The sequence below is a fragment of the Eleutherodactylus coqui genome, chromosome 3 (genome assembly GCF_035609145.1).
Source record: "Eleutherodactylus coqui strain aEleCoq1 chromosome 3, aEleCoq1.hap1, whole genome shotgun sequence".
NCBI lineage: Eukaryota > Metazoa > Chordata > Amphibia > Anura > Eleutherodactylidae > Eleutherodactylus > Eleutherodactylus coqui.
Genome location: NC_089839.1, coordinates 244,805,750 through 244,832,432, shown reverse-complemented (window position 1 = coordinate 244,832,432; position 26,683 = coordinate 244,805,750).

Sequence of the window (26,683 nt, the reverse complement as noted above, 5' to 3'; positions counted from 1 at the left end):
ACTGCTGCTCTCCTTCTCCTGCTTCCACCATGTTTCCACCTCCTTCTTTTTCCAAAATGAAAATTTTCTAAAGCACAACAAACAGCTGCAGCTCTACATGTTTTCCTTGGAGAAGGTCCGTGCTTGGCTGTTCTGTTCACATGGTAGAATCTGTCCATTGCAAACTTTATGACATTGCTTTTCCAACAAGCACCACACCTGCTGTCTCACGTAGTGTAATTTTTGGTCACTCATTTTTATTATTTTTACGGCATTCATCATTCAAAAAGGTAAAATAATAATATTTTCATGGTCTGGGTCATTACGAACATAGCAATACCTATAATGTGTTGCGGTTTATCCATTTAAGAACAGGTTTTATGGGAAAAATCCATGTTGTTTTAAAGCAGATTAAAAAAAATAGCTTTATTGAACTTTTTTCTGAAGATGCAATTGTTTAATTGCTAGGATAGTACACTACATTACTTATGTAGTGTGTTTTACTATGTCTATGACATCAGCCTATTAGACTTTGCTGAAGGTTGAGTTACATGCCATTGGTACCTTGTGATCACATTGTGGAGTGCCAATGGATGACAAGAGAAGCTTACATGCTGCAGTTGCTATTGATTTTGGCACGTAAGCTTAAACTGCCAGAATCTGAGGTTTATCCGTTCCTGAATGTTAGAGCAGGAGCCTGGCTGTCAGTAGTCACCTAAGCCACTGACTAAGATGTATGTACAGCGAGGTCAGTAAAAAGGCATAACGGGGGTCACTACGGGTTTGCCTATTGTATGCAGAATGTTTTATCTACGCATGGCAGAAATGTTGAGAATTGTAATAATAAAGCAAATTAAAACACAAAGTACGGTACTATATATTCAAATGATAACTTTTCACTATACAGTGATTATAGGGCCCATCCCATCTGGGGAACAGCATAGGTTCAGTTGCCAAATAGAAGAGGTTACTGCAATATTACTATGTATTGGATAAGCCCCTCTGTTTTCTTTACTTATGGAATACAGACTGCTGTATTTAGGTCGTGTGTTATGTTTACAACATTTGAAGTACGGAAATACGTAATCTGAATTCATTTTGGCTGTCCTAAAAGGAAAATTCTTATAAATGGCTTAGTCAGTGGAGTTTTTTCTCAAAATATTGAGTTTTATAGAATTTCTTAGAGTTGATCTCTAAGTATTTGCAACAGGTGGTTGGACAGCTCAGCCTGGAGGTCTTTTGGGATGGGGTCTGCAACAGTAGGGCCCACCTCAGGTAACAAAACCGTTTGTGGAAAATTCTGGTGGAATTCACAAGAACATGGATTTTGGGATAGTAAATGATGTAGTGGCAAAGAACTGGAGCTGGGCCATTTCTTGAAAATTTATCATCAACCAGAACAGTAAAAATCAGCAGCAACTTTTGCTAGTAAGCAATGGTAGGAGTTCTGAGTACCAGTACACAACCTTACAGAAGTAGTCCATATTAATTTCTCGCCGTCTCTACCTTCACAGCTAAGTATCCGTACTTATTTGAGGCACACACACTACTTCTTGACCTGTATTTCCTTCCCAGGCTGTTTAACAGCTTTATCTCAATGCAACAGAAAAAGAGAGCACTATCAGCACGTACGTAAGGGGCCCTTTTTTACCACTTCGCTAGTCGTCTGTTTTTGGCTCCACCTCCTGCTTTTGTGAGATCACTACTGCCTCCAGAAATATGGCCACTGCATTAATGTAAAATAACATGCAACATAATAAAAGCAACTGGGAAATACAACCAATGTTACATGTGCAACACATTTTTGGAGATACGTACTTAAGTGCAGCAGTTTTTATACTTACTTTTTTAATCTGTTGCATGAAAAAACCTGTGACCATCTGCATCCATTAACACTGGGATACTTATATAAACAAAATCACTGTAGCAGGACGAACACCTGATGATAAGTTCAAACTATTCACTGTAGGGTTCGAGAAGAAAACTAAAATATAACTTTTAATAAATAATATATTAAAAAGGAACTTGAATCTCAAGTTTCCAAAGGGACACACAAAAAAACATAAACCAGTTGCTTCTTCAGTAGGTAATCCCCACAAGGCTATCACCTGAAGAGCAGAAAAGAGGGCTCATATCAAGTAAAAGACCATTTTGCGGCTTGGACGATAGTCAGAGGCTACCCTGTAATGAATATAGTGTAACCACTGCCGTTTACTGGAAGGGTCAACCCCACTTATATATTCAAGATTTAATCAGAGGTTTCCTTGGTCTACTGATGGAGATTTTGATCATGAGTGTGCTTGGGAAGAAAAAGGTTTCACCTCACTAGCACATTTTTTAGAGACCAAACGGAAATTACTCCTAAGAGGAATAACACCCTAGCAGGAGAAAGTGCCTGGGATGTAGATAAATCCCCGTATTGCGCACAATCTAACCAACCAAAAAAGAGAATTAGGGTGGATTCCTTTCAAAAAAGGATGGTATCGGCAGACCAATACTAGCAAAAAAACAGCCTGGGGCTGTAAATAGAGGATAAAGACGTAGCTTTTTTTCAGTAAATTACGCAGTTCAACGCGTTTCTGCTGCAATCAATGCGGCGTCATCAGGAACCTATTTCTTAGCACAGCGTCTAAATAGAATAGTAGAAATATCCTCACTTGCTAGATAGTAGCGCTAGCTAAACTATAGCAAAGGATAGCGATAGGAGAGATAGATGATGCTATCACTAAGAAGGATTCAATATTCCCCCAAAGATTCCCCTTTAAAATAAAAAAGATCAGAGTGGTAGCAGCACCAGCCCTTGTGGTAGGCTGGCGGCTAATGTAAACGGCAGTGGTTACACTATATTCATTACAGGGTAGCCTCTGACTATCGTCCAAGCCGCAAAATGGTCTTTTACTTGATATGAGCCCTCTTTTCTGCTCTTCAGGTGATAGCCTTGTGGGGATTACCTACTGAAGAAGCAACTGGTTTATGTTTTTTTGTGTGTCCCTTTGGAAACTTGAGATTCGGGATACTTATATAACATCAAGATATCTTGTAGCTCTGTACAAATGCCAATGGCGCTCACATGCCAATGTTTCTATATAAAAAATACAATGCATCCAATTTCATAGGAAACTAAATCACTTATTAGTATTTCTGATACACAGACACCATGCAGATGTTGGCCTTGGTTGAAGGGTAACCCAGAACTACAGTGCTGTAAGGCAACAGTGTTATAACCACAGTCATCATGCTGCCCATGTTTTGGGCTGATCAGGATTTGAAAAAAATATCGGCATTTTTTGCGAGAAATAGCACCACTCTTGTTCACAGGATGATTCTAGTATTGCAATTTAGCCATATTTACTTCTATAGGAATGAGCTGCAATATTATACAAACTCCATAACCACTGTTTCTGAATGAAGAAAAGTGCAAATTTTATTTTTTCTAATCCTGGACAACCACTCTAAAAGGTTGTAGGATATTAAAATTAAACATGGACATTTTTTTTTCCTTGGGAAAATCCAGCTAGCCAAATATTTTAGATTAAAGAAAAGATAACCCTGAAACAAGTGTCGTCCCTGATTTTCCAATTACCTTAGATATGTGGTGTTGACCAAGCCTAATATAAACTACTGCCCCTTAAAACTCAAAAATGTATGGACTTTAATTATAGCTGCCAAGACTTTGGTCCTCCCTAATTGGCTGAATCCTATCCCACCAAGCTTTTCTGATTGGGTAAATAAAGTTAACCAAATTCAATACTTTGAATAAGCTGGTCTAATACACAACATTATCAGTTTGTTAAACTTTGGCCTCTCTTGTCCGTTTTAATCCCTTTTCTTTAACCTGCTTTTCCTTCTAACCTCAATAACTAAGTTCACTATGCTATAGTGTCAGAAATTCCCAACAACCCTTTATTGGAAATACGTGATTGGAAATTTACTTACCTCGTCTTCTTTTTTTGTATAATTTCTTCCCATTTACATATGGGCTATTCCTGCCAGATCTTTTATGGGCAATTGCTTTGTATTTCGCATTTCCCAAAGTTTTGTAACATGTAATTTTGTTGTTCAATAAATACAAAAATTTGAAAAAAAATTAAAGAGAACACATCAGGAGATTTAGGCTGCCCAAACTACATGAAGCATGAAATAGCGACAAGCTTACAAGTTACAAGCAGCCTTGTTTTACTCTGAAACACTGGAATTTCAGAGAAAACATAATGTACAAACAAGCAGTGAGCAGGGAAAACTGCTTCTGGGTGACTCCTCTCCAGCTTCTGCCCCAAATAGGAAGACTCCTGTCAATCTAGCTGGGATAAGCCAATAACGAGCCTCCAGAAGACTCTTCTCTCCATTCCTGGCTTGTTATTTAAACCATGTTTTCTCTTAAACATGGCAGCATTTTAGAGTAAAATATGGCTGTTTGTAACACATAACTTTGTCGATATTTAACGCATGAATCTCCTGACTGGTTTCTTTTGATGGCCGACAAAGTAATATATACACTGTCTAGGTCCAGCAGAGTGTTCAACACAGCTCTTAGTGAACTACAACTCCTGATCATCTAGATGCTGTAATAGGACATTTGGAGATAGGGGTTCTCTGGAACCCCTTTAAGACCTTACCATTATTGAAGGAACTATGTTCTGTATATATATATATATATATATATATATATATATATATAATTCAGTCTGTATTAGAAAAAAATGAACCCACTGGTGCGATGGAGAGGTGGTGTTAGAAAGATCGAGGGGATGACGACAGTGAGGCACAGCAACATCATCTATGGATCATGTGGAGGATGTGGAGGATCCAGAAATGGAGAGAAAAGTCAACAATAACATGTCCAATGTACTAAAGAATGCTAATGGAAGGATGTGTGGCTGTTTTTGAAGCAAAAACACTCTATTTGCCCAATGCCTTCAAACACATTGTAGATTATTAGAAAGCATGACTGCTTTCTTCAAGGAACAGTGCCACACTTTTCTATAGTCTATTAGGGTATATTCCCACATTGCAGAAAAAATCTAGGCCAAAATGTGTGTGCAGATTTTCACCGTGGACTTCATTCATTGCAATGTGGTCAGTGAATTCTGCAGTCACACCTACTTCAAAATGGATATTTTCATGAGGTTATCACTTTGGAATTCACTCACTGTATCGCAATAAATGAATTCTGCTGTGAGTATCCGAGGGATTTCTGCACCAAATACAGCAAACTGTGGATTTCAAGATTCACACCATTAGTAGAGCATGCAGTGGAATATTCAGATACAGATGATTGCGATTCATTAAAAATCTATTCACTTACATTCTACTGTAAATTGCTACTCAATTTTGACATGTAATGTGCAAACAAAATCCTGCAGCAAATTAAAAATGTTTGAACTCCCCCTTAGGGCTTATTCAGACGGGCGTATATCGGTCAGAATTTCACGCCCGGCCAATATACACTGCCCCTCTCTGCAAGGGGAGGAAGTGGGACAGGAGCTAGTGCATTGAGCTCCCACCCCGCCCCACCCCTCATCACTGTTTGTAATGGGAGGGATGGTACAGGGGGGGAACTACTTTCTGCCCCGCCCCTTCCCATTGCAAACAGTGGCGAGGGGCAGAGAGAGGGCAGAGAATGGGCGGGAGTTCAGTGCACTAGCTCCCGTCCCGCCTCCTCCCTTTGCAGAGAGGGGCAGCGTATATCAGCCGGGCATGAAAACTTGACCAATATACGCCCATCTGAATAAGCCCTGAGCGGTCTTGCTTCTCAGCTCCAATTTAATCAAAGAGACTGCAAAACGAGAGACAATTAATGGACATGAGTGACCTATTTCCAAAAAAAGAACCATATTTTTCTAATTTCGTACAACATTTTAAGGGTGCTTTCATGCAGGCAGAATTAGCGGTAAATGTTAAACCAAAATCCATATAGCTCCATAATAGAAAATGGCTTAATTTTGCTAGAAATTTCAGATCAAAATTTGCATTGAGACTTCTGGGTTTTGGTGCAGCGGAATAAGCTGCTGGTTTGGGTGCATAATGCGGGCTAATTCCAGCCTGTGTAAAAGCATGGGCATATGAGCAATTGTGCATTCTGTAGTGCAACTTTTTTTGCACTATGAACGAGGCTTTTTCCATGTGCATGTTGGCATACTTTACTGTTTTTCTGACCGCATGGCATGGTTCTTCGCACATGGGATACCAACATGCACCGCTTAAAATACTTACTTCAGCTAATGAGTTCCAGATGGGTTCTCTTTCCAGTAGAATTGCAGTGTTTCACACATCTCCTTGCTTACTGCGTGTGTGTTTACACAATCGCCATTGATTTATATAGGGAGCTTTGGTGTGCAAATTCGCCGAAAAATAGAACATGTTCTAACTTTATTTGAGCTGCCAAAATGCGCGCGTGAAAATATGCACATGTGAACAAACCCATTGAATTCAATGGCTTCTACTCTCTGTGTATTGCACACACAAACTTTGTGTGTGCAATTATGTTCATGTGAGGGCTTGTGTAAGGGTATGTGTACCTACATTTGCTGGTACGGAACATATTTTCGCATGAACAAATTAGGAGATGACAAGAAGTAGGCTGAGACGTCCGTGCTAGCAGATCGATAGTTTTTTTTGCAATCGAAATCCCAGTTCACACGCTGGCATGTTACACCCTTCCTGTGGAATAGAATGGCAATTAGATGCCAAATTAGGGCAAGCTGTCTTCTTTTCCCTCCTTTGTATGCAGTGTAACTCCCTTCCCCTCCCTTCCCTTCGAGCTGTCTATGGCAGCTTTCTGCCCAACATGGACAAGGATAGAGCAAGATCTATCTTTTCTCAGGCGAAGATTTTGCTCAAAAAAACTAAAATGTTTGTCTGAAAAAATCTATTGAAATCGAAGGCATCGCTTCGTCGCAATGTACGGGCGAGATTTTTACATGCAGAAATGCCTCCGCCAATACGTTTATCTGAATCTGCCCAAACTGTATTACTCTCGTCCATAGTCTATGTTTGATATTGCTGCTCATGCCCATACATAAGACTGCCATAAAAACCTCAGACCTTGGAAAAGAGGGGCATCGTTTCTGAAAAAAAAGAACTGACTATTTATTCTAATACTGGACAGATACTTTAAAGGAGATGTCCCGCGCCGAAACGGGTTTTTTTTTTTTTTAAACCCCCCCCCCGTTCGGCGCGAGACAACCCCGATGCAGGGGTTAAAAAAACCACCCGCACAGCGCTTACCTGAATCCCGGCGGTCCGGCGTCTTCATACTCACCTGCTGAAGATGGCCGCCGGGATCCTCTGTCTTCATGGACCGCAGGGCTTCTGTGCGGTCCATTGCCGATTCCAGCCTCCTGATTGGCTGGAATCGGCACGTGACGGGGCGGAGCTACACAGAGCTACACGGAGCCCCATAGAGAACAGGAGAAGACCCGGACTGCGCAAGCGCGGCTAATTTGGCCATCGGAGGGCGAAAATTAGTCGGCACCATGGAGACGAGGACGCCAGCAACGGAGCAGGTAAGTATAAAACTTTTTATAACTTCTGTATGGCTCATAATTAATGCACAATGTACATTACAAAGTGCATTATTATGGCCATGCAGAAGTGTATAGACCCACTTGCTGCCTCGGGACAACCCCTTTAAGGTTAAGAAGGAAGTTACTTTTCACTCTAGTGATATTGAGGGTGGGAAAAAAATGAAAATTGTCTTATGTGTGTTTATATGGGTTCCCTTTGCACACTAGATAAGGGAAAGTGAGAAATACTTTTTGAACACATTTTTAACAACATACTTTTTACATATAAACTCTCAATTTTGTGTATTTAGCATAAAACAGGAAGCAATGAGAAATGATGTGGCTTGTGTACAATATAATGTAACCTCCATGCCTGTTTTCGTGGTGTGGAAGTTAAATTTCCTGGTTCCTATCCAAGCTACGCTGAGCTGTCGATGACGCTTGTCATATTTATGACAGGTTTGGGAATACAGGGAGAGCTGAAATTCTAATTGAAGGATGATCATTCTCTCAGAGATACTCAGCTGGATTTTCCGTGAAGTTATTGCAGAACCCGAGGGTTCTCTACAAGTCATCACTCCATAAATACTTCAAATCTCTCTAAATTTTGCTCAAAAGCTTTTGTAGAGGTGGGGGTCAGTGTAGTTGTAGAGGGACAGTAATCACAGCCTCGAAGTAGATAAATTCAAGTTGCTTGAGTGTAACAGAATAAGTGACAAACACTGTATGAAGATTTAATCACAATACTTTTATAGCTAAGTTCACTTAGAAATTTAGATATAGCATACAGGCAAATTGTTGATTATCCCATTCTGCATTCTAATGTTATAGCTGCACGTTTAGATTTACATATGTAGCAAATGTTACCTTGATATTTAATGTGTTATGATAATTTTGCACTCCATTTTTTACATCAATTTTTTGGGAAATAAAGACTTTTTGTAATTGGTTTAAAAAAAAAAAATTAAATTGTTTGTTTTCTGTGTTTTTATTGTTTTCCAAGATACTGCTGACCAGAGGATTGAAATCTTATCAAATTCTGTCAGCCAGAGTAAACTAACAGCTCCTCCCTTAGCCTACTAGCCTGTTGTGACTGTCCATTCACACCCTTTTTACTGTGCCATTACAGAGGGATGTATAACAGTGCTGGTGGATGGTGAAGGAAAGCAGAGCAGAGAAAGTCACTATTACAGAGGACTGCATGACAGTACTGGGGATGGTGAACGAGATCAGGGGGACAGAGAGCAGAGCAGAAAAAAAACTATTAGCAAACATGGTAAACTTAATTTGCACTAGATAAATAACAGAGACAGAGGGTAAGAGGACACAGATATGTTGGTATTAATAGAATTTAGATAAATACTAGGGAGGGATGACCATAACAGTAAATAATTAGTCCAGTGAATGTGAAATCTCTCTTTCAGATCTGCGAACAAAGAAAATAGAACAATACCTCTGCAGCGCCACATATTGGATAGAAGCATTCCTTCAAATCAATGTGTGAGTTTTTACCAAGTCTGTAAAACCATAACTGGGAATAGCACCCCTTCTGGGTGCTCCCCTTGTGATTCACTCTCCGACAATTTTCTGCACATAGCAGTGAGGAGGCAGTGGACCAGCCACTACTCAAATAGAGGATGGAGAGATAGTATGTATAGTACTGAGTGTGTGCAGTTATGCTGTACAGCCTCTAAAAGATGAGAGAGAAGTGGGAGATGAGCTTGTGTGCATTCATTCTCTCTTATTCATGAAAGAGACCAGCTGATCAGTGCTGGAAACGCTCGAGCCAGAAACTTGAATGTAGGAGAGCCTGCAAACAAAGCATGGGGGTTTCTAAATGTATGAGAAGTGCATCATTTTTTTCTGCAGGGAGTTAGTAAAATATGTGTGTTTGTATTGATTTTTCATGCACAAAGGTTTCCATAGCCTTTAACTACAATGTTCTACAATGCTGTAAATTGAGTTATCACGATACACTGGCCATGTTAACCCTTTCCAATCCACTGTCTGATGTCTCAAGACATTATGATTTAAGGCTGTACAGCTCTGATTTTGGAAGACGTCTGTCGGGGTTTTCTTACTGTATATTGCCAGCCTCTCTGCTGTCGGAGCCTATCCAACGTGTCACCTCATGCAGTACTGGCTTTAGCCAGCATACAGCGCCATTGTATAACAGCAGAAAAAGAGTAAGCCCCCTAGGAAAACCGGGATACAAATTGGATTGGAAAGGGTTAAACAGACCCAGCTGTCTTCTTTTCCCAGCGTTGGATGCTGCTAAACTCCCTCCCCCTACCTTTTTTTTCAGCTTCTATAGGAGTCTATGGGAGCCTCCAGCGTATCTCGCCATAAGATAGGGCAAGACCTATCTTTTCCGCAGCGCATTACATAAAAAGGCACTAGCATCACATGGAACGTATGACATTGTTTTCATGAACCAACTTTGTGTAATCCGCATTTTGTGTGAGCCCCATTGTACCCAGAGTAGCCACCACCGTGACCAGGCCTGAGTTAGAAACACCCACTCAAGTTACTTCTGCCAACTCCAGTTCACTGCACTACGGATTTCACTACGCCGTTGTATAACAGCAGAAGAAGAGTAAGTCCCCTAGGAAAACCAGGATACAAATTGGATTGGAAAAGGTTAACCATTGCTACATCTGTGCATTATTTATTTTATATTTAGAAATATATATATATATATATATATATATATATATATATATATATATATAATTAAAATGTAAATGTCATATAGCAACAGTCAAATTGAATTGGAATCCACGTTTTCCAGTGAATGTTTGGGGTCCTCTTGACTCTTGACTCAAGTTTATCTATCAGCAGAACATACAGCAAATTAAATCATTCCTTATAACTAGAGATGAGCGAACGTACGCATCCGAGCTTGATGCTCGTTCGAGTATTAGCGTGTTCGAGATGCTCGTTATTCGAAACAAGCACCACGCGATGTTCGAGTTACTTTCACTTTCATCTCTGAGACGTTAGCGTGCTTTTCTGGCCAATAGAAAGACAGGGAAGGCATTACAACTTCCCCCTGCGACGTTCAAGCCCTATACCACCCCCCTGCAGTGAGTGGCTGGCGAGATCAGGTGTCACCCGAGTATATAAATCGGCCCCTCTCGCGGCTCGCCACAGATGCATTCTGACATAGTTCAGGGAAAGTGCTGTCTTGCTGGAGTTGCATAGGGAGAGTGTTAGGAGTTATTTTAGGCTTCAAGAACCCCAACGGTCCTTCTTAGGGCCAAATCTAACCGTGTGCAGTAGTGTGGAGGCTGCTTTTTGCAGTGTTGCACATTTTTTTTTTTTTTTTTGTATATCGGCCGTGCAGAGCATTGCGTCCTGCAGTAATTTTACATAGTCCAGGGCCAGTAGTGGTGAGGCAGGGACAGAAGACATATTTAGTGTATATAGGCAGTGGGCCTTTCCAAAAACATTTGGGAAAAAAAATCTATTTGGGCTGCCTGTGACCTTCCTCAGTGTACTGGGTCTCTGCTGGGGTTGCTGTCCTAATTCATACGCAGCAAGCTAAGTGTTACAGCAGGCTTGCGCAAATTTCTTTCCTGGCTCTGCTGTGCGTTCCGTAAGCGAAGTCAGCCTCCAACCACAGGCCAATAAACAGCACATTTAATTACAGCGTTCTGTTTGTGCACTACTGGTAATACAGCATGCTGAGGGGTAGGAGTAGGCCTAGAGGACGTGGACGCGGGCGAGGACGCGGAGGCCCAAGTCAGGGTGTGGGCACAGGCCGAGCCAGTGCGGTGGCCAGGGGTAGAGGCAGGGCCAGACCGAATAATCCACCAAATGTTTCCCTAAGCGCCCCCTCGCGCCATGACACCCTGCAGAGGCCAAGGTGCTCTAAGGTGTGGCAGTTTTTCACAGAGATGCCTGACGACCGACGAACAGTGGTGTGCAACCTTTGTCGCGCCAAGATCAGCTGGGGAGCCACCACCACCAGCATGCGCAGGCATATGATGGCCAAGCACCCCACAAGGTGGGACGAAGGCCGTTCACCACCTCCGGTTTGCACCACTGCCTCTCCCCCTGTACCCCAACCTGCCACTGAGATCCAACCCCTCTCTGATGACACAGGCACGAGTGCCTACCGGCCTGCACCCACACCCTCACCTCCGCTGTCCTCGGCCCCATCCAGCAATGTCTCTCAGCGCAGCATCCAGACGTCGCTAGCGCAACTGTTTGAGCGCAAGCGCAAGTACGCCGCCATGCACCCGCACGCTCAAGCGTTAAACGTGCACATAGCCAAATTGATCAGCCTGGAGATTCTGCCGTATAGGCTTGTGGAAACGGAGGCCTTCAAAAGCATGATGGCGCTGGCGGCCCCGCGCTACTCAGTTCCCAGTCGCCACTACTTTTCCCGATGTGCCGTCCCAGGCCTGCACGACCACGTCTCCCGCAAAATTGTACACGCCCTCACCAACGCGGTTACTGACAAAGTCCACTTAACAACGGACACGTGGACAAGCACAGGCGGGCAGGGCCACTATATCTCCCTGACAGCACATTGGGTGAATTTAGTGGAGGCTGGGACAGAGTCAGAGCCTGGGACCGCTCACGTCCTACCCACCCCCAGAATTGCGGGCCCCAGCTCGGTGCTGGTATCTGCGGCAGTGTATGCTTCCTCCACTAAACCACCCTCCTCCTCCTCCTCCTCCAACGCAACCTCTGTCTCGCAATCAAGATGTGTCAGCAGCAGCAGCATGTCGCCAGCAGTCGGTGTCGCGCGGCGTGGCAGCACAGTGGTGGGCAAGCGTTAGCAGGCCGTGCTGAAACTACTCAGCTTAGGAGAGAAGAGGCACATGGCCCACGAACTGCTGCAGGGTCTGACAGAGCAGACCGACCGCTGGCTTGCGCCGCTGAGCCTCCAACCGGGCATGGTCGTGTGTGACAACGGCCGTAACCTGGTGGCGGCTCTGCAGCTCGGCAGCCTCACGCACGTGCCATGCCTGGCCGATGTCTTTAATTTGGTGGTTCAGCGCTTTCTGAAAAGCTACCCACACTTGTCATACCTGCTCGGAAAGGTGCGCCGGGTCAGCGCACATTTCCGCAAGTCCAAGATGGACGCTGCCACCCTGCGGACCCTGCAACATCCGTTTAATCTGCCAGTGCACCGACTGCTGTGCGACGTGCCCACACGGTGGAACTCTACGCTCCACATGTTGGCCAGACTCTATGAGCAGCATAGAGCTATAGTGGAATACCAACTCCAACATGGGCGGCGTAGTGGGAGTCAGCCTCCTCAATTCTTTACAGAAGAGTGGGCCTGGTTGGCAGCCATCTGCCAGGTCCTTGGAAACTTTGAGGAGTCTACCCAGATGGTGAGCGGGGATGCTGCAATCATTAGCGTCACCATTCCTCTGCTATGCCTCTTGAGAAGTTCCCTGCAAAGCATAAAGGCAGACGCTTTGCACTCGGAAACGGAGGCGGGGAAAGACAGTATGTCACTGGATAGTCAGAGCACCCTCCTGTCTATATCTCAGCGCGTTGAGGGGGAGGAGCATGAGGAGGAGGGGGAAGAGACAGCTTGGCCCACTGCTGAGGGTACCCATGCTGCTTGCCTGTCATCCTTTCAGCGTGTATGGCCTGAGGAGGATCCTGAAAGTGATCTTCCTAGTGAGGACAGCCATGTGTTGCGTACAGGTACCCTGGCACACATGGCTGACTTTATGTTAGGATGCCTTTCTCGGGACCCTCGTGTTACACGCATTCTGGCCACTACGGATTACTGGGTGTACACACTGCTCGACCCACGGTATAAGGAGAACCTTTCCACTCTCATACCCGAAGAGGAAAGGGATTCGAGAGTGACGCTATACCACAGGACCCTGGCGGACAAACTGATGGTAACATTCCCATCTGACAGCGCTAGTGGCAGAAGGTGCAGTTCCGAGGGCCAGGTAGCAGGTGAGGCGCAGAGATCAGGCAGCATGTACAGCGCAGGCAGGGGAACATTCTCCAAGGCCTTTGCCAGCTTTATGGCTCCCCAGCAAGACTGTGTCACCGCTTCCCAGTCAAGGCTGAGTTGGCGGGAGCACTGTAAAAGGATGGTGAGGGAGTACGTAGCCGATCGCACGACCGTTCTCGGTGACGCCTCTGCCCCCTACAACTACTGGGTGTCGAAGCTGGACACGTGGCCTGAACTCGCGCTGTATGCCCTGGAGGTGCTTGCTTGTCCTGCGGCTAGCGTCTTGTCAGAGAGGGTGTTTAGTGCGGCTGGGGGAATCATCACGGATAAGCGTACCCGCCTGTCAACCGACAGTGCCGACAGGCTTACACTCATCAAGATGAACAAAGCCTGGATTTCCCCAGACTTCTCTTCTCCACCAGCGGACAGCAGCGATACCTAAACAATACGTAGGCTGCACCCGCGGATGGAAGCATCGTTCTCTATCACCATCAAAAACGGGACCTTTTTGCTTCATCAATCTGTGTATTCTATTCATCCTCCTCCTCCTGCTCCTCCTCCTGAAACCTCACGTAATCATGCCGAACGGGCAATTTTTCTTAGGCCCACAAGGCTCAGTCATATAATTTTTGTAAACAATTTTTATACGTTTCAATGCTCATTAAAGCGTTGAAACTTGCACCTGAACCAATTTTTATTTTAACTGGGCTGCCTCCAGGCCTAGTTACCAATTAAACCACATTAACCAAAGCGATTAATGGGTTTCACCTGCCCTCTTGGTTGGGCATGGGCAATTTTTCTGAGGTACATTAGTACTGTTGGTACACCAATTTTTTTGGGCCCTCGCCTACAGTGTAATCCAATTAATTTTTTGCCCACCTGCATTAAAGCTGACGTTACATCAGCTGTGCTGGGCACTGCAATGGGATATATTTATGTACCGCCAGTGGCTTCCTGGGACCCACCCATGCTGTCGGTCCACATGGACTTCCCATTAGGGAGATGTACGTGCCTGTGTATACTTATAAAAAACTCGAGCCTGACTGGGGCATGCAGTTTGGGCCAAAGCCTACCTGCATTTAATCTGACGTTAGCTCTGCTGTCCAGAGCACTGCAATGGGATACATTAATGTACAGCATGTGGGTTCCAGGGAGCCACCCATGCTGTGGGTGCACACGGAATTCCCATTGCGGAGTTGTACCTGCCTGTGACTATTTATAAAAAACCGCAGTCTGACTAGGGCATGCAGACACCTTGACAGAATGAATAGTGTGTGGCACATAGGTTCCCCATTGCTATGCTCACGTGTGCAGTGTGTGCCTGCGGTTCCTCCTCATGGCAGACGCACTTATAAATAGACATGAGTGTGGCGTGGCATGAGGGCAGCTGAAGGCTGCGCAGGGACACTTTGGTGTGTGCTGTGGACACTGGGTCGTGCAGAGGGAGGGGTTGGGCAGCATGTAACCCAGGAGAAGTGGCAGCGGAGTGTCATGCAGGCAGTGATTGTGCTTTGTTGGAGGTAGTGTGGTGCTTAGCTAAGGTATGCATTGCTAATGAGGGCTTTTCAGAAGTAAAAATTGTTGGGAGGGGGGGGGGCCCACTCTTGCCGCCATTGTGGCTTAATAGTGGGACCTGAGAACTTGAGATGCAGCCCAACATGTAGCCTTTCGCCTGCCCTATCCGTTGCTGTGTCGTTCCCATCACTTTCTTGAATTGCCCAGATTTTCACAAACGAAAACCTTAGCGAGCATCGGCGATATACAAAAATGCTCGGGTCGCCCATTGACTTCAATGGGGTTCGTTACTCGAAAGGAACCCTCGAGCATCGCGAAAAGTTCGTCCCGAGTAACGAGCACCCAAGCATTTTGGTGCTCGCTCATCTCTACTTATAACCCTTTATTGTATGTGGACTTAAATAAAAATCACAGATGATAAGTCCTTCCCACGATGAATTGTTTTGCACAGTGGAAGTGCTTAAGATCCAGACAGATGTGTTTCTGACTATAATGATCAAAGTATCCTCTGAGGATCGCCATTTAAACTTTGAAACACCAAAATCAATGTTGATCATAGTGTACAGAGGTGCAAAGTCTGGAGAGCTTTTTGTCAGCATCACAGGGATTCTTACTGATATGGTCACTGGACTGCCTATATATATGTATATATATATATATATATATATATATATATATATATATATATATATATACATATACACACATATACAGGCAGCCTTAGGTCCTTCTATTGCCTGTTGTTGTTGGGTCATATATGAGTATAGACAACCGCCAGTACATTATGGTGTAAAAAAACCCCAAAAAAACATAAAAGCAGAGGGCAGCTGCAAATACCATGTCTTACCTGAAGTCATGGCAGCTGCAAATAGCATGACTTACCTGGAGTCACGAATCTTCAACTCAAGGAGATAACATTTAATGATCATATGCTCAAATATTTTATCCACAGCCATGACATGGATAAGTGCACAGCTTTATAAAGGGCTTTTGTAATGTAAAAGCCTGAAGCCGTGCACAAGCAAAATACAACAGATGTAGCAGGCGCCAAATGAACATTCGGTGCTCTATGCTATTGACTTAATGCAGCAAATGTTCATTCAATGCTTTACTATTTACATAGTACATATTAAGATTATGAATAGCACACAATGTAAATAGTTTAGGCACTATGGTATGCTGCTTCGTTTAACAGTTACTACGTATGTAGTTTCCTTGGTCGCATGAATAGGAATAAGTCGCAGCATGTTCCATTTTCCTGGTGATCCTGCGCGGACAGCTTCCATTGAAGTCAATGGAAGCTGTCTGATCCGCAGAACACCCAAAGCTGTCACTCCGGACGGGCTGCAGATCCGTGGGAAGGCAGGAGCTTGGCAGAAATAAAAGAGCACTGCGCATACGCTGGCGTGTCGGCTGGCACGCCTGGACGCATCCGCGCCTGGACGCATCCTCCATGTGGAAGAAAGAACATCCAGCCGCGACGGAAGAGACCGCGCTGAATCTGGAGAGGTAAGAATTTTTTTTTTTCTCAATGTCCGCGGGCACGCATGAATTCCACTGCAGGATTCAGTAGTGAAATCCATGACTGCAAGTGAACATTGGTCCTTACTAACATGCTCTGAAGACCTTCTTTACCTTGTTCTTTGATTCATGTTGCTTGTGCGAAATTCTGACCCTTCCATCAGTATGGTGCAACAGAAATCTGGATTCACCCGACCAAGAATATTGCACTCTTTTGCCCACTGAAGACCTGCATTTAATTTCTTTTAAACAACAATACTCAAGGTGCTTGTCTGCCTGTTATAACAAGTGTTGATCATCGTGATCAGCCGGGCGATAAAATTGAACTGATTTTAACAAAATTGGATGGGGGTTATCCTGACCCGATCTTTAGCAAAAATTGCATGTATGTCCACGCCCCCCCCCCCCTCTTTTTCTATGAATATGGCTCAGTTGCTAAAACTCTTGCCTTTCAATGCTTGAGTAAAGTCCCATAAAGGTTAACATCTCCACAGATGTTGTCTTTTGTCAGATTTGAACTTACAACTCCAACAATGTAAAGCAGCAGTGCAAACAACTGAGCCACCACACTCACTTCTTCTTTCTTCTCCAGAGTAGGAGAAGATGTAGAAGCATAAGAATAATAAACACAAAGTATTAAATATTCAAACACCGTAAAGATGTTGTCCATAGTTAGCCGTGAACCAAGAATCCCAACGCTACAAGGCAATAGTGCTAGCCAAAGAGCCACCAAGCTTTTTCCTTCTTTCTCTTCCTGCTTCTTCTTCTTTGGAAGGGAAGGAAAAAAAAGAAGGTGCAATCGTAAAGAACATCTTCATATACTCTCTACACTATTGCATGAGAAAAGCCCACAAAATTGGCAGTAAACTCTTGGCTCCGGCTAGTCTAGCATCCTTGACCATGCTTCTTTTGAACTTGCTCAGATGGCTGAATTTTCACCTTCTAACTTGGATTCATTTGTAAACTACTAATTTAATTTTATGCTGAGCTCTGGGGTCATGTGTCTAATCTCTATCCAAGGAAGTCCTAGTCATGAAAGGGCTAGTGTCTCTAATAAAGTTGCCATTCAGCATACAGGATATTGCTTTTACCTGCTTGCATTGCAACAATAGTTTTCCAGGCTATGTTATACATATTCCAGATGGATGCCTAAAAAGTACAACACTTTGTGTTAAGAGGAAAGACTCACACATGCTACACTGATATAAAAATATATACTGTTTGACTGTTGGAATGATGAAGATGCCAAAACTAATCAATGTTTTCACCTCTAAATGGTTTAATCTGATGTAAAGAACTCTTTTTTAAGAGAAGCTCGCTGTACAATGATCTGATTTCCATGGTTCTAGCTTCTCTAATTTCGATTAGCAGAAATAATTTGGCCTTATATGTCTCCAAGGATGAGCCAAATCCACCTGAGCTGGAGATGCTTTTAGGAGCTGCTGATCATTCTAGCTCATAGAATACACTTCCAGGGGTTAACGGACAATGAGCACTAAAAGTGTCTTGACAATGACTTGAGGAAGAACCTTAAAAAGTACCTAAAATTGTAGGTGATGTCTCAGAATAAGCTGCTGTGTGTGCACCTGTGGGATAACACTATCCATTAATTGAATTGTATATACAACTACTTGTACTAGATTTTTCCTCTGCAGGCTACATCTCTAATTCTCAATAGTCTCTAAGCTGGTGAAATAAAGGAGGGGCAATTATCTCAGACTGAAAAAAACACTTTGCATAAGGTAGTCTGAGAATCTAACAGCATTTTACATACATGAACAGGGTACTGGGATTGGGATGAACCATGGCAGAAATGCTGGAAAGGAGAGTACCAGGTATGTTCACTATACATTCTTCACCTGTAGTGAAATTTTTGCTTTGAAGCAGAGGGTCACTTTAAGTTTCTTATTTTATATATGATGGTCTCTGTGAATCACATATTCAGTTCAGGTTTTATTTTGCAAATATCTATTTCCTTCTTGAAAGGTCCCATGGGTTGGCATCAGACAGGCCTCTTGATCTAGCAAAGGAGAAGATTTTAGCATGGAATACACAATTTATATGCAGTAATAACAGAGCTGTCGCTTGCCTCCTACACCATTGCTTAGCTCTACACAAGACTGCAAAGATGAAATAAAGTGACTGATGGATAGATCTCTCCCTGACTTCTACTGATATGGTCTGACAAAGAAGCACAGAATTAAATACACCTTTACTAAACTGCACAGCAAAATGGGTGATTTTTAAAAGTTCTGATCGCACTTGTTTATTTTAAAATGCCTAAATTTTGACAAAAGGTTGCATTCTAACCTCAGATCAGTGTTGTCTCTGCACAGATCTCTGGGACTCATCACAGTTAAATAACAACACACAATATAACTTTTTCTTACTATACTCTGGTCACCAGTCCCACCCAGACTGATTCTTACACAGCCTCTCTTGGTTCACACTTCCTACAATGCAAACTATGTTGGCTCTCCTCCAGACTAACATCTCTCAAAGCCCCCCGCAGACCCCACAGAACTTTCTCCTCTCAGTCGGACAACACGTTTAGTCAACACTGCTTCAGCAACAGGACAGCCACCACAAAACTCCTCCAGTGGATGAACAAAAGCTTAATCTCTCACGTGAAAGCATCAATAATTCTCTCCATCAGCTCACCGTCTTCTCCTTGGTAACATTCTCCAAGATTTGCTAGATGATGATGAAACAGGGGCGAATTTCCCCAGATTATAGTGTTACTTCCACAACTGTGAGTTTATGTCTGTTTTAAGTTGACACTGTTACTTTAAGAGAAGACCAGGAGCCTTGGGGGATGGCCTTAGTAGAAGGGGAGGTGCTGCATAATTTTGAAATGGGAGGTCCAGCAGTTGAGACAAAGTGCTGCTGAGTATTGAACAGACGGGAGTTTCAATGATTGAGAGTAACCCATTGTCAGCCAATTTCTTGCTACGAGGCAACAAACTCATTGGACAAGCTGGAGAGTAATTTGGAGGTTGTCTCCACTGTTGCTCAGGTGCCACCACCACAGGAGACCGAGACAGTTTTGCCTGTATTTAGTTATGTGGAAATAAAGACTGTGCTATTGCAAGTATGTGGTCTCTGACATCTTCCATTCTGGCCTACTGCTTGAAGTCCAGATAGGGCTATCTTGTGGAGGTTTCCAAAACTGGTAAGGAGGCCTCTGTCCCTAATCACTGACCCGCTATTGCCAGTACTAGTAAGGTCTACCCTGAGCATGCTCACAGCACCTAATGCCAGGGACTTTGTTACAAAACCACCATGTAATCGCTTGCCTATCGGTCTCTAAAGAGTACACTAAGTCATCCACTACACAGCTTTTCGGCAGGCATCTCATGATCATTTTTCCAGCTTCTAACTCATCATCACTGCCCTGATGGAAAAGCACAGGCTTAACAATTATGTAGGCCAATCACATGAGGCATCTCCGGCAGACCATTTGCATGTAGCCTCTTCGCACCAACCTACTCCCTATTATCCACTCTTCACTTTCCCTCTTGTTAGAATTGTACTTTACTTCAACGTCATTGCACATGCAGCCACATCAGCATCTGACTCTTTCAGGACCAACACAGATGACAGCACCTCCTCCCGTTAGCTGATAGCTGAAAACTATCAACAACCATGGCAGGGTATGGACTCGTCTCTGCATACTGCAACCCTGAAGTCCATACAGCGGAGGACTGCAAAGTGCAGAGACAGTACAAGGCACTCCATCGCCAGATTACAGTACAACATACGTATATGCAATCCATTTAGGCCTCATGTCCACAGGGAAAATCAGGCCAGCAACGGATTCTCCATGCAGAATCCCGCAGCGGGTCCCTCCTTTCCCACAGACATGAGGCCTAAAAAGAAGATTTTACTTACCTGTCCGGACACTGCGGATCTTCCCTCCGTCGCGGCCGGATCTTCTTTCTTCAGCCCGGCGGATGTGCTCGGCACGCCGGCAGCGTGCCGCGCACATGCGCCGCGCACCCCATTTTTTTTTGAACTCCTGTACTCCCACGCCGGAGAGCAGACATTTAGGTGCGGGTGTGGCACGGATCTGGACGGCTTCCATAGGCTTCAACAGAAGCCTGCGGGAGCCGTCGCCGCGGGAGACCCGTACTTAAAATGCAGCATGCGACGGGTGATTTCCCGCACACACAATCCGCGCCTCAGGGGAAAATGACATCCGCAGGTATTTAAGTACCTGTGGGTGTCCAATGCATCCCTATGGGGCGCAGATCACGCGTACGGGACACCTGCTGTGGATCTGTCCCCGTGGACATGAGGCGTTACAGTTTATTTACAAGGCAATAGTGACATAACAAATAGTAAATAACAAATCAAGCAGTACTTTCTGTCCTCAGCCCTGGTGATTCAAGCTGCGGATTTGCTGTTCTCCTGGTCTCTGTTGACAGTGGAAGTCAGGTGACCATTGTCTGCCAATCAAAGGCTTCAGCATCGCCGCCCATTCTCCTCACTTCAGTACTCACATCCTGAGCACTTTAATGCTAGGAGTTCCAAACTGTAACGCTGCAGCCTCTGATTGGCAGGCTGCAGTCATCTAACGTCTAAGCATTACTGGATTTGTTAGTTTACTGCATCTGTACCTGATACTTACATTTCATAAAATAATCAGACAACCCATCTGTCTGTCTATCTATCTATCTATCTTATATCTATATATTCTATCTATTTCCTATCTATTTATCTCCTATCTATATATATCTGTCTATCTATCTATCTCTATCATCTCTATCTATATATCTCATATCCATCTATTCATCTATCTATCTATCTATCTATCTATCTATCTATCTATCTATCTATCTATCTATCTCATATCTATCTATCTATCTATCTATCTATCTATCTATCTTTCTATCTCATATCTATCTATTTCCTAGCTATCTATATATCTCATATCTATTTATCTATCTATCTATCTATCTATCTATCTATCTATCTTATATCCATCTATTCTATTTTCTATCTATCTCATATCTATCTATCTATCTATCTATTTATCTATCTATCCTTAGCATAGTTTAGAGAGAGAGGCAGGGAGAATTGCAGTCAAGTTACACACCTAAGTAGATTAAATATATGCGCCCACAGATGAATATGTAAAGAAACATACATAGCCAGACATTAGCTACACATTGCACATTCATAAACAGTGTAGTTATTAATTTGCAGCACGTAGAGCTAGAAAGGGATTGAATCGATGCTCTAATTACAGGTCTCTGATACATTCATTCTGCATGTCTGGTAACATCACAGTGATAATTACTGAGATTTGGCATAGAACAGAGTATAAACACAGCCAATAAATTCCATCTTCGGCTGGTCTCTGACAGGACAGCTGACAGCTCCCATTTACTGGGTGCCATTGTAGTCAAAGTGAACGAGGTGCTAGGGCGAAGGGTCAGGGGCAGCTCAATACCTGCCTGCTATCTACAGGACCAATTACCTGTCCGACAGAATCAGTGTGGCAGCTTTTAACAGGAGCACCATCTGCTGGCTACCAGTGGAGCTACATTAATATATCCAGATTGTTAGATCTGCAAAGCAGAAACCTTTACTGCAATTATAGTCTATTTTATTTATAAAAGCCAATGCTTTAGTTTTCCCTCCTGACATCTCTTCTACTTTCTGTACATTTTGCAGAGTGGGTGCATATGTATTTAATTTAAATACATACAAATTCCAGCTTGCTTTCTATGAGACTAAATTTTGCTAACTTCAGTTTATTTTAAGGCATAATTTGTCACATTCTCAAGAGTGTGTCATGATGGTATGACATATACTTCGGAGAGCAGCAAGGTATAATGTTTTAATCGCAGTCAGGATGCTCTCATTGATACAAAGTCACCATTCCTCGGAATTCCGATCCTCTGGAAATGCATATATGTAGCAAGCGAAGCTATAAAGAGTGTTAATTGTCAGTACAATCACATTATATAATATATAAAGCCAATGAAAAAAGGTTACATATATGATGACCTTCAGCTGGAGATGCCTGAGTAACTGCAGGTATTGCTTTAGGTGCTTCTGCACTGCATTTTGGAGTGTCCATTAAAGGTATATGCTGCAAGGGTTTCCCTATGTATGCTTCCTTTTACACGGAACGATTAGCGCTCAGCTTCTAACTGTATCGCAGGAATCTGAGAGATGAGAGTAAATCCCATCAGCAACTGAATAATGAATGATAATTCATTCGCTTATCTACGCTATTCGGTTTCTGCAGTCATAAATAAATATGAAACGACGACCTGTGTAAACAGGCAGTCGTTCATCTGTGTGAATGGGTGGAAGCAATCTATGGCCCGCTCCACCTCCATTCACTGAGCGATCATCACTCCTGTGTGATAGCAGAGGAGTGATTATAGCTGGGACAACTTTAAGAACCCGACAATCATCCCATGTAAAAGAATCCTATACTCCTGACGGATGGCATTGTATAAGCAGATGTTAAAAAATTGAGTTTTTTTCGCTCTGATGCCTCTGTACCTACCCTGTTTCCCTGAAAATAAGACGCGTCTTATATTAATTTTTGCTCCCAAATATGCGCTACGTCTTATTTTCAGGGGGTGTCTTATTTCGCCGCGGCAAATCCGTCTGTGGCCGCTAATCCCTCAATTGGCCAGCTTTGTGGACGAAATTTCTCAGAAATCTAGTCCACATGGGACAGCAAATCTGTCACGGGAAAGCTGGGAGAAGCCGGTGTTGTGGTGCGGATTCACCGGCCACAGAAATGGAAAAGCGTGCAGCCAGGTCGCTTCAAAACAAGCAGCTGAGTGCCGTGGGTTTTGAAGCAGCGCTTTCCCGACGGAAATCTGGCTGTTTATCGCTGTGGCCAAACTGCGAGGTTTCCGCTGGAAATACGCTCTGTGAGAAGCCAGCCTTAAGAATCACACAGGTTGCCTGACTCACACACAGAGCCATAAAAAAAATAAGGGCTGTAAAGTAGCGTACCTGTCTGCAGTTCCTGTACCACTTGTAAGCAGGGATGGTATTTCAGCTTCCGGCCACCAGGGGGAGCTCATCACAGCAGACATGTACAGCAGAAACAGAACGTACAGTATGGACTTTTCCAGCCAGCAATGGGGGCTCACAACAGCACACCCGTACAGCACAGCAGGGACAGGATAACAGCAGACTGTCTGCAGATCTACCTATACATCTGGAGGTAGGAGACAGCGGGGATGGCAGCAGGGGACAGGCCTCTTGACTTGCCTGCACACTTTACTATGCCTTACAATCGGGGGGTGCCTTATTTTCAGGGGTGCCTTATTTTAGGGGAAACACAGTAATAGCGCAGCACAATTTGCAGGTCTATACAGCAGACAAATAGTTTACTCACATATACCAACCCGATGGAGACAAAAAGGGCACTTTTTTGATGTCTATCGGTTGAATGGGGCCAATAGATACTTTTGATGTATATGCTTGGAGCTTTTGCCTTGCCATTGGACACATGTAAGGTGCAATGTGAAAGCAACCTTACTGGTGTAGGGGAGTTGCTGTATGTACATTGAAGCATGGCAAGACTGGTAACTTTACTTTAAGGGCTCGTTCACACGAGCGCTGTGGGCACGCAGTACAGGCGCGCACAGAAAGCGCTTCTATAGGAACCAATGATTTCTTATAGAAGCATGCACATGAAAGAATTTTAGAAGCGTTACATTCGCACACCTAACAAAGATAGGACATGCAACTGCAAGGTCACATCTAAGCTCGGTGGTGCGCGTAAAGATAGGACCTGTCCTATCTTTGGTGTGGCTTTCCATAAACTCCTATGGGAGCTGGAAAGCACATACCACGCACCTCGGATTGTTTGAACAGGCTAGTTCAAGTAGCAGGAATTCACCCATTCATGCGATCTTTAGTGCAGTATATCCCAGATCTTTGCACATGGCTATACTGCGCGCCCACAGTGCGCGTGTGAACGAGTCCTAAGGCATTACACTCTCTGTATAGAAGTGCAGAAAGCCCTTGCTGCTTTCTACTACAGAGCCATAGGCACACCATTGCAACTGTATAGTGTCTCTGTAAGAGGCTCCCCAAATGGGGTACTGGGCTTCACAATGGAGCACCAAGATGGCCGTTCCCTGGGAACTTTCTAATGAGATGATGTCAGGACAGCCTGTGTTAGTGAGTAGAGATGCCACTGGGAACTGCTGTTAGAGATATGCAGCAGCCTTGAGAGAAGCTGGAAGGAAAGGAAGAGACAGTGGGAGCCTGGGCCTCTGAATGTAAGAAGAGCTGTTTAAGTTGCTACTGCTGTATGGCCTGATAGTGTTCTTAACTGTTCAGTACTCACTCTAACAGACCAAGACCAACGAGGATGCCAAGGAATTAATTGTTAATGAGTTGTAAGTGGGGCCAGCCTCAGTAAAAACTAATTGGTCTGCACTCTGTAGAGATGTAAACATTTAATAAGCCTATTGTGCAGGACTTGGATTGTACTGATGCTTGTGGGTACAAACTGAGATAGTGTCACGGGCTAGAGACATATCAATTGGAGTTTTAACATTGTGTCTCAGATGGACTGTGTTGCTAGTAACTAAGTGTTAACTCCTTAAAGCACGGACTGTGTGATTTATATTTCTATTTAACAGGACTGATATCTTTGCAACATTATTGATACTGTTTTTTTTTGTATTACTGTTGTTTGATATTGTGCATAGAATATTATTGATCCTAGGAGTTTAGTTAGCAGTAATTAGCATCAGGTACATCTAAGGTAAAAGATAACTGTTTGCTTGTTATTACTATATTACTCATTTTCATTCCTTTATTGCATATTCTTGCAACTCCTTCTTCATCATTGTCTGAATCTGCGTTATGACATTTCCTACCAATGACATCGCCAATCTTAAGGCTCATTTAGATGGGAAGAATGTCTGGCAAATGATGCCCGACACTCATCTCCGCATACACTCGCTCCCGTGCTGATGCATGGGAGCTAGTATCGCTGGCTCACTCACAGAGCGGCCAGCATGGGAACAGGGCGGCTGCAGGAGATTTTTTCCTCGCGCTACTCCCCCCCCCCCCTCCGTTGACATAACATAGCGGCCATTCAGTACTGAAAGGCTGCTATTTACACTGAGTAATCAGCTCATCGTCCATTGTTTATGCTGCACAAACGATGGACGATGAGCTGATTGCTGATCGCTCAGTTTAAATAGCAGCCGTTCAGTACTGAACGGGCTGTTATGTTAGGTCAATGGAGAGGGCAGGAGAGCACGAGGAGAGAAATCTCCTACAGCCTCCCCGCTGTGAGCCAGTGATACTAGCTCCCGTGCAGCAGCACAAGAATGAATATGCGCGGGGACGAGTGTGGGGCATCGTTTGTCCAACATTTGTTCCGTCTAACTGGGTCTTTACATAGTAATCTTTCCTAGTGGTTTTACTAATGCCCCAATATACTGTAGACAAATAATTGCTGCCAATGACACTACTGCAAAAAGAGATACTTGCATACCACAAAGTTGGTAATTCTGTTCCGATGGCTAGAACCCATATTCCCACATTGTATCAGCCAAGACTTTCTTTTTATATTGACAGATGTATAAGGTCTAGAGATGAGCGAACGTACTCGTCCGAGCTTGATGCTCGGGCGAATATTAGGGTGTTCGGGATGTTTGTTATTCGTAACGAACACCACACGATGTTCGGATGTTCGGGTTACTTTAACTTTCTTCCCTGAGAAATCATTTCTATATGCGCTCAATGGGGCCGGCGGCAGCAGCGCCAACCCCATTGAGAACATATAGAAGACAAATCCTTCTTCTCTGCCACAGCTGTAACAGCTGTGACAGAGAAGAACGATGTTTGCCCATTGAATTCAATGGAACCGGCAATACAGCCGACTCCACTGAATGCAATGGGCTGCCGGCGATCGCGGGATGAATTGTCGGAAAGGGGTTAAATATATAAGCCCTTTCCTGCAATTCATCCAGAAATGTGTAAAAATAAAAAATATATATATACTCACCTGGTGCCGACAGACGGAGTTCAGCGCGGCAGGCTGCAGTTCTCCTGAACTGCTCTGAACAGCTGTGAGTAGTATTCAGCAGCCGGGGATTTAAAATCCCCGCCTGCTGAATAAGATGCCTCTGAATGGTCACAGCCTGACCAATCAGAGGCCAGCCCTCACTCACACCCATTCATGAATTCAGGCTGTGACCATTCAGAGGCATCTTATTCA